We start from the raw sequence: 12535 nt of genomic DNA, 5'->3' as shown, positions 1-12535 counted from the left end.
AGAGGTGCATATATGAAACCGATTCAACATAAAATACCAAAGCTATGAGAATAGAACTGTGGGGTAGTTCACTATCCATGTCCCAAGTGGCCCATGGGGAACATTGCATAGGGGAAATGCAGATACCACTGCAAAGGCTTTGAAAACCAACTTGACATTGGAATGGGGTATACCTTGGGAATATCAGTAAAAAATTACAGTTTGCAACTAAATAAAAAATCAATGTTTTCAGAGTTTTTACATAATACCCAAAATCATATAAAATAATATTAAAATACTCAGTACAAAATTACATAACAAAAATAACCAGGAGAAACTTGGCAAGTAGAAAGGGAAACTACAATCAGCAAAAGACTACTCTTAAGTTGACACAGATTTTGAAATTATCAGACAAATATCTAAAGTACCTTTTTAAGTCATGTTCCATGAAGTGTGAACAGTCTTGAAATGAATAGAAAGAGACATTTTCAGCAAAGAAATAGAAGCTATAAAAAAATTACTCAGCATTTTAGAATTGAAACTACAATATCTGAAATAAAATTTCACTGGATGAGTTTGGTAGCATGAAAATAACAGAGAAAAGAGCAGATTTAGAAAAGCATCCATAAAAATTGTCTAGTCTGAACAACAGTAAAAAGTCTGAAGATCATGAACAGGACCCTATGGAGCATTACCAAAAGTTCTAACCTACCTGTTGTTGGAGTACCTGATAACGAAGAAAAGGAGATTGGTCCTGAAAATATATATACAAAAAAAATCAGAAATTTTCTAAATTTGTCAAAAGACATAAAATACAGATACAAGAAGTTTAGTAAATCTAAAACCTAATCAACCTAAAAAAATTTATACCCCCAAAACATGTAATAAAACTACAGAGAAACAAAGGATGAATAAAACACTTGAAAACAGCCAGAAAAAAGTAACATTGCACATAAGGGGAAATTGAAATAAATGGACATAGATTTTTCACAAGAAACAATGGAGGTCAGAAAATAGTGAAACAAAATTTTAGTTAACTAAAAAAAAGAACTGTAGTGTGCATTAAGCTTTTGATTGCTGAGGCATCCGTTTTAGAAGACATTCATCTTGAAAAAACATATTGCCAGCTGTATGATACAACTACCAGCAAAACAACCAGATAAGGAACTAACTACTCCTACCCATGAAGTTCTCTCTTTTAGAAAGCCTAGGTAACTTAGAAAACCTACCATTTCATTGATTCCACTTCTCCCTCCCCACACCCTGATTCCCACCCTATTGCCTTAAATGAGCCAATAAAAAATGAACTTGCAAAACCCTAGACATCCTATCTTCCGACCTTAATAAAAACAACACCAGGTCTCTCTCTCCTCACTCTCTCTCCTTTTCTCTCTCTCTCCACCCTCTCCCTACCTCCAGTGAACCGTGACCTCACTGTTGGACTCTTGAGCATACTGCCTACACTGCAGAACCTCTGAGTAATAAATTTTGTTCCTCAAAGTTGTCAGATTTTTCTTTTTTGCTGAGTTGAATCCTGTACTCATAATAAGAACAAGGCCCCAGTGAGGAATTTGTCTGTAAGGAGCCCCACAATTAATGTGGGCCCAGGTTACTGCCTTGGCATTCCTAGCCAATAGCATAATTATCAGTAGGCTGAGACAAACACAACAAACTATCAACCAAGAATTCTATACCCTGTGAAAATATTCTTTAAAAATGTATACAAAATAAAGAGAGTCTTAAATAAAGTTAAGAGAAATTGTTTTCAGTAATATGTGCTGAAAGAAATAATAAAGGAAGTTCTTTAGGAAAAAAGATAATGATACCAAAGGAAACTAATACTTTAGGGATAAAAGAAGAAAAAAATGATAAATATGTAACAAGGTACAGCCAAGAGAGGGGCTCCAAATAGGGATTTGGAATGGGGTCCAGAACTCAAGGTGTTCAGGAAATATTACGAAAATATATAGGATGTCCTCACCCCCACCCCCACCACAGGTGTAAGTTGGAGGAAGGGACACATGAAGCAGGACATTGAGAGCTATTTTGCATAACAACAGCTTTGTATCTAACCTCTGGTGTGGTCATTTAACATATCTATAACATTTAACTGGTCTCATAGATATGTTAAATAGCTGTGGCCCTGCTTTGAGCCAGGGAAAAGGGAGTGACTTCCACTGAAGACATAACTAGAAGGCAACTCCCCCCGGTTACGATGCCTGAGTGAGAGCTTGGAGATGATTGGCTCCACACCATTAGGCCATACCTACTCAGACTGAGGATGGCAGCCCAGTAAACCTGGAATAATAGAGGAATGATGGCAGGTGTAACTGATTGTAGGAGGAGTCAGAAATGGGGCTACAGAGGAAAATTGGTGAGGGGATTTAAACTCAGACACAGCAGCCATTAGAGAGAGAACCACATGGTTTTGCCAGGGTGGGGACCCCTACAGCCATGTGAAGGAGAATCACCATGAGGCTTTAGCAGAGAACCGCCACTCGGCTTTGGCAGAGTGGTGACCCCCCTCTCCCTCGGCTTTGCCAGGAGAGAACCATGTGGCTTCAGTAGAGGAGAACCACAAGGCTTTGGCCAGAGTGGGGACCCCTGCAGCTTTGGGGTGCTCCTTTTTGCCACATGGCTTAGGAAGCAGAAGAGACTTTGCCTGAAAGAAAAGGGGTGAAAGGACTCTGGCTGGTGGGCCATGAGGAGGTGCCACATATGGTTTTGGATTAACTGGAGATCCTGACGGTGACACTGATGGTATCGGTAGCCTGAATCATGGACTTCTTTTCCTGAGATATGGTATCCCAGATTAGGGCAGAGGGAGAAGGAAGGACTATGTGTGTTCATTGGTGTTTTAAGGGACTTTGGGATTTTAATGAATACATTGGGTCACTACTTTGTCTATATATCTTTAAATAAACATTTCCTTTCCTTTTCACAAATCACTGGCATTGAGAAACATTTTTCCTCTGGTTGCAGACAATGCAAACCTAGTGGGGGTACTTTCAGTAATAGTATATCATACCCTCCTTGGACCTGTTCTGTAACAAATATATGAATTAATATAATAAAGTAAGATTATTTTTCTACTAAGTTTGACAGTTAAAAGCAAAAATTATAGCCTCATCTGATAGGATTTTCAATGATTATGGATATAATTTATGTAGTAATTATAACATAAAGGGAGCCATATGGCCATATGGTTGCAAGTTTTCTTCATTGCACTTAAAACAATAAATACTAATTCTAAGTAGACTGTGAAAAGTTAAATAGTATATTGTAATCCTTAGCTCAATCACTGAAAAATATTCTACAAAAAGATATATATAAAAAGAGGAGTTCTAAACAAGATGGAGGCTAGGTAGAAACCCTTCCTCGCACAACCAAAAGGAGGATAACAACCAACAAAAATCAATGAACAACCAAAATCACCAGAAAATCAAACTGCATGGAACTCTGGCAACCAGGGAATTAAAGAAAAACTCAACCAGAACAGCCAGACCTGTAAGATGGACCACACGTGCTGACTCAGAAAAATCATGGTGAGGCAGCTGGGGGGGTGGAGCTGACTGCTGAACTGGGCAGAGCTGCGCTGGAGGGACTGACTTAAGGGGAAAACTGAGACTCAGAGCTGACTGTGGGCTAAGGCTGGGGTTGCCCCGGTAGGAGATACTTCTGGTCTGACACAAGTGTCTGTTGGATGTGCTAGAGACAAACAGGTGAGCTGCATTGTTCCCTCTCTGGCCCCTCCCACACAGGCAGCACAGCAAAGAGGGTTATGCTACCAGGGGGAATACCTAAGGCCCCACCCCTTACAACCTATCAGCTGTGCCAAGACAAAGAAATATGGCCCAAATGAAAGAACACAGCAAAACCTTTGAAAGAGAACTAAGCAATGAGGAGATTGCCAACCTATCTGATGGAGAATTTAAAGTCCTGGTAATCAAAATGCTCATAGATCTGATTGAGCTTGGTTGAAAAATGAAAGAACAAATGAAAGATACCCGAAATGAAATAAAGCAAAATATTCAGGGAACCAACAATAACAAGAAGGAAACCAGGATTCAAAGCAATGATTTGAAACAAAAGGACAAAATAAAATCCAACTGGATCAGAACAAAGAAACGATAACCCAAAAAAATGAAGAGAGGCTGAGGATTCTCTGGGACAACTTGAAATGTTCCAGTATCCTAATTATAGGGGTGCCAGCAGGAGAAGAACAGCAGCAAGAAACTGAAAGCTTATTTGAACAAATAATGAAGGAAAAATTCCCCAATCTAGTGAAGGAAATAGACTTCCAGGAAGTCCAGGAAGCCCAGAGAGTCCCAAAGAAGTTGGACCCAAACAGGAACACACCAAGGCACATCATCATTAAGCTACCCAAGATTAAAGACAAAGAGAAAATTCTAAAAGCAGCATGAGATAAGGAGACAGTTACCTACAAAGTAGTTCCCGTAAGGCTATCAGCTGATTTCTCAAAAGAAATCTTACAGGCAAGAAGGGTCTGGAAAGAAGTATTTGAAGTCATGAAAGGCAAGGACCTACATCCAAGATTACTCCAGCCAGCAAAGCTTTCATTTAGAATGGAAAGGCAGATAAAGTGCTTCCCAGATGAGGTCAAGTTAAAGGAGTTCATCATCACCAAGCCCTTATTATATGAAACATTAAAGGGACTCATCTAAGAAAAAGAAGATAAAAAATATGAACAATAAAATGACAATAATCTCATAACCACCAACAAATGAACCTAAAAGAAAAGAAAAACAAAGAAAACAAAAACTAAGCAAACAACCAGAACAGAAACAGAACCAGAGAAATGTACTTCACACAGAGGGAATTCAGTGGGGAGGGGGAAGGGAAGAATAGGGAGGAAGGTACCGAGAAGAAGAAGCATAATTAGTAGGCATGAAATAGATGGCAAGAGATAAAAAATGGTGTAGGGAACAGAGGACTCAAAGAACTTATATGTACAATCCATGGACATGAACTCAGGGCAGGGATGCTGGAGGGTTGGGAGGGGGAGGGTGCAGGGGGACCAAGGGGAAAATTGGGAAAACTGATAGCATAATCAATAAAAAATACTTAATTATATATATATGTATCCAATAAATAAAATCAAATAGAAAATAAAGTAATATTCAAATAATATAAAGTGTAGCATGAAAGAGAAAATAAAGTAAAAAGGTATCAAACAAAATAAATAAAATTATAGGATGAAATCTAATTATACTAAAATTGCTCTAAATGCAAACACTCTAAGCATATTATTCAGATTTAATTTAACCAACAAAAAATGTAATCATATCCTACAAACCTCACTAGAAACCCTTCTTAAATATGATATAAATATGTTGAAAATAAAAGGAAAAAATGGAATCAGTACACTAATTGAAAATAAAAAGCTGAAATGGCAATATTAATATGCGAAAAAGTAGACTTCAGAACTAGAAAAATTACGAGGAAAAACAAGAGACATGCCACAATGCTAAAGGGGTCAAATCATTAAGAAGATAAATCTAGCCCCCATATGAAAAGACTGAAAAGAAAAAAAACACATGATCATCTCAATAGATGTAGAAAAAATATTTTTAAAACAATTTGTATACTTTCATAATAAAAACTCCCCAAGACACTAAGAAAAAAAGAAAACTGCTTTAAACTGACAAAGAGACTCTACAAAAATCCTATAGTTTACAAGAAGATATTTAATACTTTCCCCCTAGGTTCAGAAATAAATGAGGCAAGGCTGTTCACTTTTGCCACTTTTATTCAACAGCATCATTTCTGGCCAAGAAATAAGGTAGGAAAATATATAAAGGACAGAATGGAAAAGAAGAAATATAAGTACCTTAATCCACAGACAACATGATTGTCTACATAGAAATTCTCAAGGAATCTACAAAAAAATCTCCTAGATTTCTTCCAGACAGTTCAATTAGTTCCTACAAGTAGTAAGTGAATTTAACATGGCTACAGAACACAAAATCAACAAAATGCTTAATCATGGTCTACATAATTTGACAATTACAAATTGACCAATTGTAAACTAAAATTAATGAAATAGTCCATTTATAATAGCCCCCCAAGGAGGTACTTAGGTGTAAATAGAACATAGAACATCATATGTACAAAATTTGTATGCTGGAAACTATCAAATACTAATAAAATATGTCAAATAAGACCTAAATAAATAGACATACTGTGTTTATGGATTAGAAAAATTAATATAGATTTTATATGAGCAGTTCTACCAAAATTTAAAGAGAGGTTATCTAAAGTGCGATCAAAATCTGTGTCTACTTTTTAGATATAGATATGCTGATTCTAAAATGATATGGAAAAGCAAAGGACATAGAATTCTCAAAAAATTATTTTTTTTAAATTTATTGTATTTTTTCATTACCTTTATTGTCCTTATGCCACCCTCCCCCAATTCAATCACCACACTTTTGTCCATGTCCATGAATCCTTTCTCCCTTTTGCTCAATCCCACCACCACCAATCCCATGTCCCCATAGTCAAAAACATTTTAAATAACAAAATTAGAGGACTCACATCATCAGATACATAGCTCCAGCAATCAAGACAGTGTGGTATTAGCAAAAGTATAGACACAGAATAAAGTCCAGAAATAGGTCCACAGTAACATGATAAATTGCATTCTTTCTTTATGTGAAATTCAAATTTTATTTGTTTTAAGTGTATTTTATTGATTATGTTATTAAAGTCACAATTTTTTACCTTTGTCCCCCTCTGCCCAGTACTCCCCTTGCCTTTAGGAATCACCCTCCTTAGCTCATGTCCATGGGTTGTGCATATAAGCTCTTTGGCTTCTCCATTTCCTATATTATTTTAATATTCTTCTGTCTATTTTGTACATATAAATTATGCTTTTTAATCCCTGCACCTTTTACACCACTTTACCCCTTCCTGCTCCCAGCTGAAAACCCTCCAAATGATCTCCATACCTATGACTCCATTCCTGTTCTGGTTGTTTCCTTAGCCTTTTTTTTTTTTTTTTTTTTAGATTCGGTTGTTGATAGTTGAGAATTTGTTGCCTTTTTAATGTTTATAGTTTTTTGACCTTGATTGTCTTTTTCCTAAGTAAGTCCCTTTAACATTTCATGTAATAATGGCTTGGTGACGTTGAACTCCTTTAGCTTTACCTTGTCTGGGAAGCACTTTGTCCTTCCATGCTAAATGATAGCTTTGCTCGATAGAGTGGTCTAGGTTGTATGTCCTTGCTTTTAATCACTTTGAATATTTCTTGCCTGCAAAAAATCTTGCCTGCAAAATTTCTTTTGAGAAATCAACTGAAAGTCTTATGGGTACTCCTGCAGGTAACTCTCTGCTTCTTTCTTGTTGCTTTTAAGATTCTCTCTTTATCTTTTACCTTTGGCATTTTAATTATGATGTATCTTGATGTGTTCCTCTTTGGGTCTAACTTGTTGGGGACTCTCTGTGCTTCTTGGACTTGTATATCTATATCCTTCACTAAATTTGGGAAGTTTATTTCATTATTTTTTTCAAATAAATTTTCAGTGTCTTGCTCTTCCTCTTTGTTGGGCATCCCTATGATTCAGACGCTAGCATATTTGGAGCTGTCCCAGAGTCTTTTTATACTATCCTCAGTTTTATTGTTTATTTGTTTTTTGTCTTTTGTTTTTTTTTTTTTTTTTGGGGGGGGGTTCTCGTTTCTTTTTTCTGTTCTGGTTGTTTATTTCTTACTTATGTTCCAAATTGTTGATTTCAATCCTGGCTTCCTTTCTTTTACTGTTGGTTCCCTGTAGATTTTTCTTTATTTTATTAAATGTGGCCTTCATTTCTTCCTTAATGTTGTTGCCATATTCAGTGAGTTCTTTGAGCATCCTGATCACCAGTGTTTTGAACTCTGCATCTGCTAGGTTGGCTATCTCCCTTTTGTTTAGTTCTTTCTCAGTTTGTTTGTTTTTTTTTTCTGTTCTTTTGTTTGGGCAATACTTCTTTGTCTCCTCAATTTGTCAGCCTCCTTGTGTTTGTTTCTGTGTATTAGGTAGAGCTTCTTTGACTGCCCGTAGAAGGCACCTGTAAATTGTGTGGAGCAGAGCCTTAGATAATCACCAGGGTGGGGCAACCCACTTCACTGCTTTGTGGCTTTGTGTCAGGGAGAGAGATTGGAGAATGGACTGTGCCACTGCTGAGTTTCTGGGGGTTTCCTGGCACTTGGCCTATTTCCGGTCACTTCACCAATTCCCCATATAGGAGTGGCACCCTTCCAGTGTTGCCCTGGCATTGAATCCCAGAGTGGGTGGGTTTGTGCACATTTTAAGATTGTTTTAAGCAAAGTTTCCTGTGAATCTGGTGGCTTCTTTTACCTCCTCAATCCCCATTAGTTTTTAGATCCAGAAGTTAGGGGATTTATCTTCCCAGCGCTGGCACCCAGGGCTGTGTGGTCTGGTCTGGGGCTGAGATTGCTCACTCCCAAGGTAACCCTTCTGATTTTTATTCACCACATGTGAATGTGTGATTGTCCATGCCCATTCTCCCACTGCTGCCTCTCTGCACCATGTCTCCTTGCCTTTCTGCCCCATCTCTGCATCTCTGTCCCTCTTACCCATTGGAATGAATGTAGCTTCTTTAAATCCTTACATGCAGGACTTCCACACAGTTCAATTTTCTATAGTTCTGAGTGTTATTTGCTTTGGAATTTAGTTGTAATTCCTTTTTGTGTTTGCACAAGGAGATGAAGTGTGTCTATGTATGCCTCCATTTTGAATGGAAGTTGATTGCATTCTGACAAATTTGTAAAGGTAATTCAATGGAATGAGACAATCTTTTCAAGAATTGGATGGAACAATCTGAGACAGATTGACTACAAAGAAGAAGAATGAGGGAATGGGGAGAAATGGCAAAAATTTTCTTTATCCTCATTGTGGAAATTACTTGGTTTTATGTAAGTATTAAAACTCATATAACTATACACCAAGAGAAAGTGAATTTTATTGTATGTAATTTTTAAAGCATTTGTATTATTTTCTATTAAACAATCATTGCATAATGGAAAGGGTCCAGAAAAATATCATCAACCCCAGCTCTGCCTCTTGAAGTTTGTGAGTCTGGGAATTCTGAGAGTTCTACCTTCATTTTGTTTACCATTAAAGTAGTGACATTAATATCTTTCTCAAAATCTTTGTGTAAGTATTATACTTGAAATAATGTGCATGGTATATTGTACATAGTAAAACATCATTATAGTATAAATATTTAATGTAATTATCACAAAATAATTTTTAAAATAATCTTTAATTACTTATTTAAGGGGTATATTAATTAAAGCCCGAGCAGGAAAGATCCTGTACACTCAAACTGAGTAATTTTAGGAGAGTCTACACAAGTACACACAAAGATGTGGGCATGATGTAGGGAAAGTAAAAGAAATAGAAAAGTTCCCTGGGGATAACCAAACAACAACTGAGGTAGTGTGGCAAGGTAATATAAATTCTTTTCAGATGTGGACTTTAAATCTAAAAGTCATTAATAGTAGCAAGAAGGACAGAGGGGGAAATTAAATAATTAACATGAAACATAGCTCATTGATCCCCGATTCTGTAGCTGTTTATTTAGCCTAAATTGATCATTATAGCTCCATACTTCACCACCTAATCTTCATTCCCCCTACCTTTTTTCTTTGTTGTAGCTGTATGGGATTATTTACTCAGTGACATGAATCAAACCTCTATTCCTTTGAAAATTGAATCCTTACTGATCTGAGTTTTTGGTTGCTGCAAGTTTTTATAGGCCAGCAGTCTTAGATAAAAGAGTAATAAGAGGTGCCACAACAAATATATGACCTAAGCATAGTTTTTATTTTCTCTAGTATATATCAATAATAGCAACCTAAATTTCCATAGGTAATTGGGATCAAACCCCTAGCTACCACAATGATACCTGTCTTTTGTTCAATAGTTGAGGAAAGCAAAATGGCCAAATAAAAGTCTCAGCTTCCAAGTCAATGAAAGAATGATAATGTTCTTGGGTGGAAGTGTTTCCTTAGGTATTAGATCCTCTACACACACAAGCCCAAGATTGTGGGAATGGGAAGCAAAAATTCTTCCAATGGGTTAATGGGTAGAACAGTAAGGGAGAAAATTCCCACCTCTTGTTAGCTCCCAGATCTGAGCATTTTTTAAATGATGAAAATGACACCATGGATTGTCCACTGTTATGAAGGACTCACCACATACGTAAAAGTGTAAAGTCACCTGTTAAGATGTGTTCCTGCTAGTGCCGTAATTGAAACACCAGTAGACCACTCAGTATTCTATCAAGTCAGATGCTTCTGGGACATAGGGCTTGATAGTCAGCTAGGACTGCTATAACAAATATCATGACTCAGTGGCTTAAACAACAGAAACTGATTTCTCACAGACCCAAAGGCTAGAAGTCTAAGAACAAGGTGCAGGCCAATTCGGCTCCTGATGAGGGCTCTTTTCCTGGTTTGCACACACTCTTCTTCTCACTGTGCCCACATATGACAGAGACCAGAGAGACAGAAACTATGGTCTCTCCTGTCTCTTCTTATAAAGACACTACTTCCATCATTAGGGCTCCACCCTCATGACCTAACCAGTTCACAAAAGCTACATCTGTCAATATTACCACATTGGAGATTAAGATTTTAACATATTAATGGGGGAGAACAGGGGCTCACATTCAGACCCTGGCAAGGATTTTGGTAAGAACCAGTGAATCTCATGGTTGTGAACCAGTTATATTTCCTTTGCTACAAGTGCAACCGCTGGTAAAAGATGAGTTAGTCAATGAATACAGTTTACTCTAAATCCAGGAATAGTGGTTCTAACAGAAAAGCAACAGAATAGGAAGTCAAATCCATGAGTGAAGTGTCTGTCCATTCATGAAGGGCAGTGAATGGGAGTATAATCTGTCCAACAGTTGCCATGTGTGCTTCGTTCCTCTGAGGATTGGTGTTGGAGAGATTTCAGTGTTGTGTCTGCTGTTGGCACATAAGTCACCAAAACTTCTCCCTCCTAATCTGTTGCTGTTCCTCATTGTCTAAACCCAACCACAAATTGGTGTCAAGACTTTCAGACTTCCTTCAATTCAAAGGAAATACCCTGAAACTTGAGTGGGGCATACTCCAGCTCCTTTACTCTTTGTCTTTCACTCCTCCTTGAGCTTCAGCATCAGATATATATATTAATTTTATTCTAATAGTTGTTTAAGTACAGTTTTCTGTCCTTTACTCCTAACCCAGCCCACCCACCCATTCCTCCCCACCTCCCTCCCATTTCCAGCCTTCCTAGTTTTTGTCCATGTGTCCTTTATATTTCTTCCTGTAAACCCTTCCCATTCTCCCCTGAATTTCCCCTGAAATTCCCTCCCTTCTCCCCTCTGGTCACTGTCAGCCTGTCCTCTATTTCAGTGTCTTTGGTTATATTTTGCTTGTTTATTTGTTTTGTTGTTTAGGTTCCTGTTAAAGGGGAGATCATATGGTATTTGTCTTTCACTGCCTGGCTTATTTCCCTTAGCATAATGCTTTCCAGCTCCATCCATGCTGTTGCAAAGAATAGGAGCTCCTTCTTTTTTTCTGCTGCATAGAATCCCATTGTGTAAATGTACCATAGTTTTTTGATCCATTCATTTACTGATGATCACCTAGGTTGCTTCTAGCACTTGACTATTGGAAATTGTGCTGCTATGAACATTGGGATGCATAGGTTCTTTTGCATTGGTGTTTCAGGGTTCTTAGGATATAATCCCAGTAGTGGAATTGCTGGGTCAAAAGACAGATCCATTTTTAGTTTTCTGAGAAAATTCCATATTGTTTTCCATAGTGGTTGTACCAGTCTGCAATCCCACCAACAGTGCATTAGGGTTCCCTTTTCTCCACAACTTCTCCAGCACTTGTTTGTTGCTTTTCTTGTGATGGTCATTCTCAACAGTGTGAAGTGGTATCTCAGTGTGGTTTTAATTTGCATCTCTCTGATAGCTAGGGATATTGAGCATCATTTCATGTGTCTCTGGATCCTCTGTGTCCTCCTTGGAGAAGTGTCTGTTCAAGTCCTTTGCCCATTTTTTAATTGGGTTCCTTGTTTTCTTAGAGTGGAGTCATGTAAGTAAAATACATTTAGATGTCTTTTTATTTTAATACTGTTTTCTTTAGCTGTGCAGAAGCTTTTTATTTTGATGAGATCCCATTTGCTTCTTTCCTTTATGTCCATTGCTCTAGAGATCATACACCATGAACAAGTGGGATTCATCCCAAGGATGCAAGTATGGTACAATATTCACAAATCAGTAAATGTAATACATCACATAAACAAAATCAAAGACAAAAATCACATGATCATATCAATAGATGCAGAAAAAGCATTTGACAAGGTACAGCACCCATTTATGATATCCCCACTCAGCAAAGTGGGGATAGAGGGAGCATTCCTTAACATAATAAAGGCCATATATAAGAGACCTACAGTCAATATCATACTCAATGGACAAAAACTAAAATCTATTCCACTAAGATCAGGAACAAACCTTTTTTTTTTAAGTTTTC

Source organism: Phyllostomus discolor, chromosome 5 (genome assembly GCF_004126475.2).
Source record: "Phyllostomus discolor isolate MPI-MPIP mPhyDis1 chromosome 5, mPhyDis1.pri.v3, whole genome shotgun sequence".
Classification (NCBI taxonomy): domain Eukaryota; kingdom Metazoa; phylum Chordata; class Mammalia; order Chiroptera; family Phyllostomidae; genus Phyllostomus; species Phyllostomus discolor.
Note: the sequence above shows the minus strand (reverse complement) of the source record.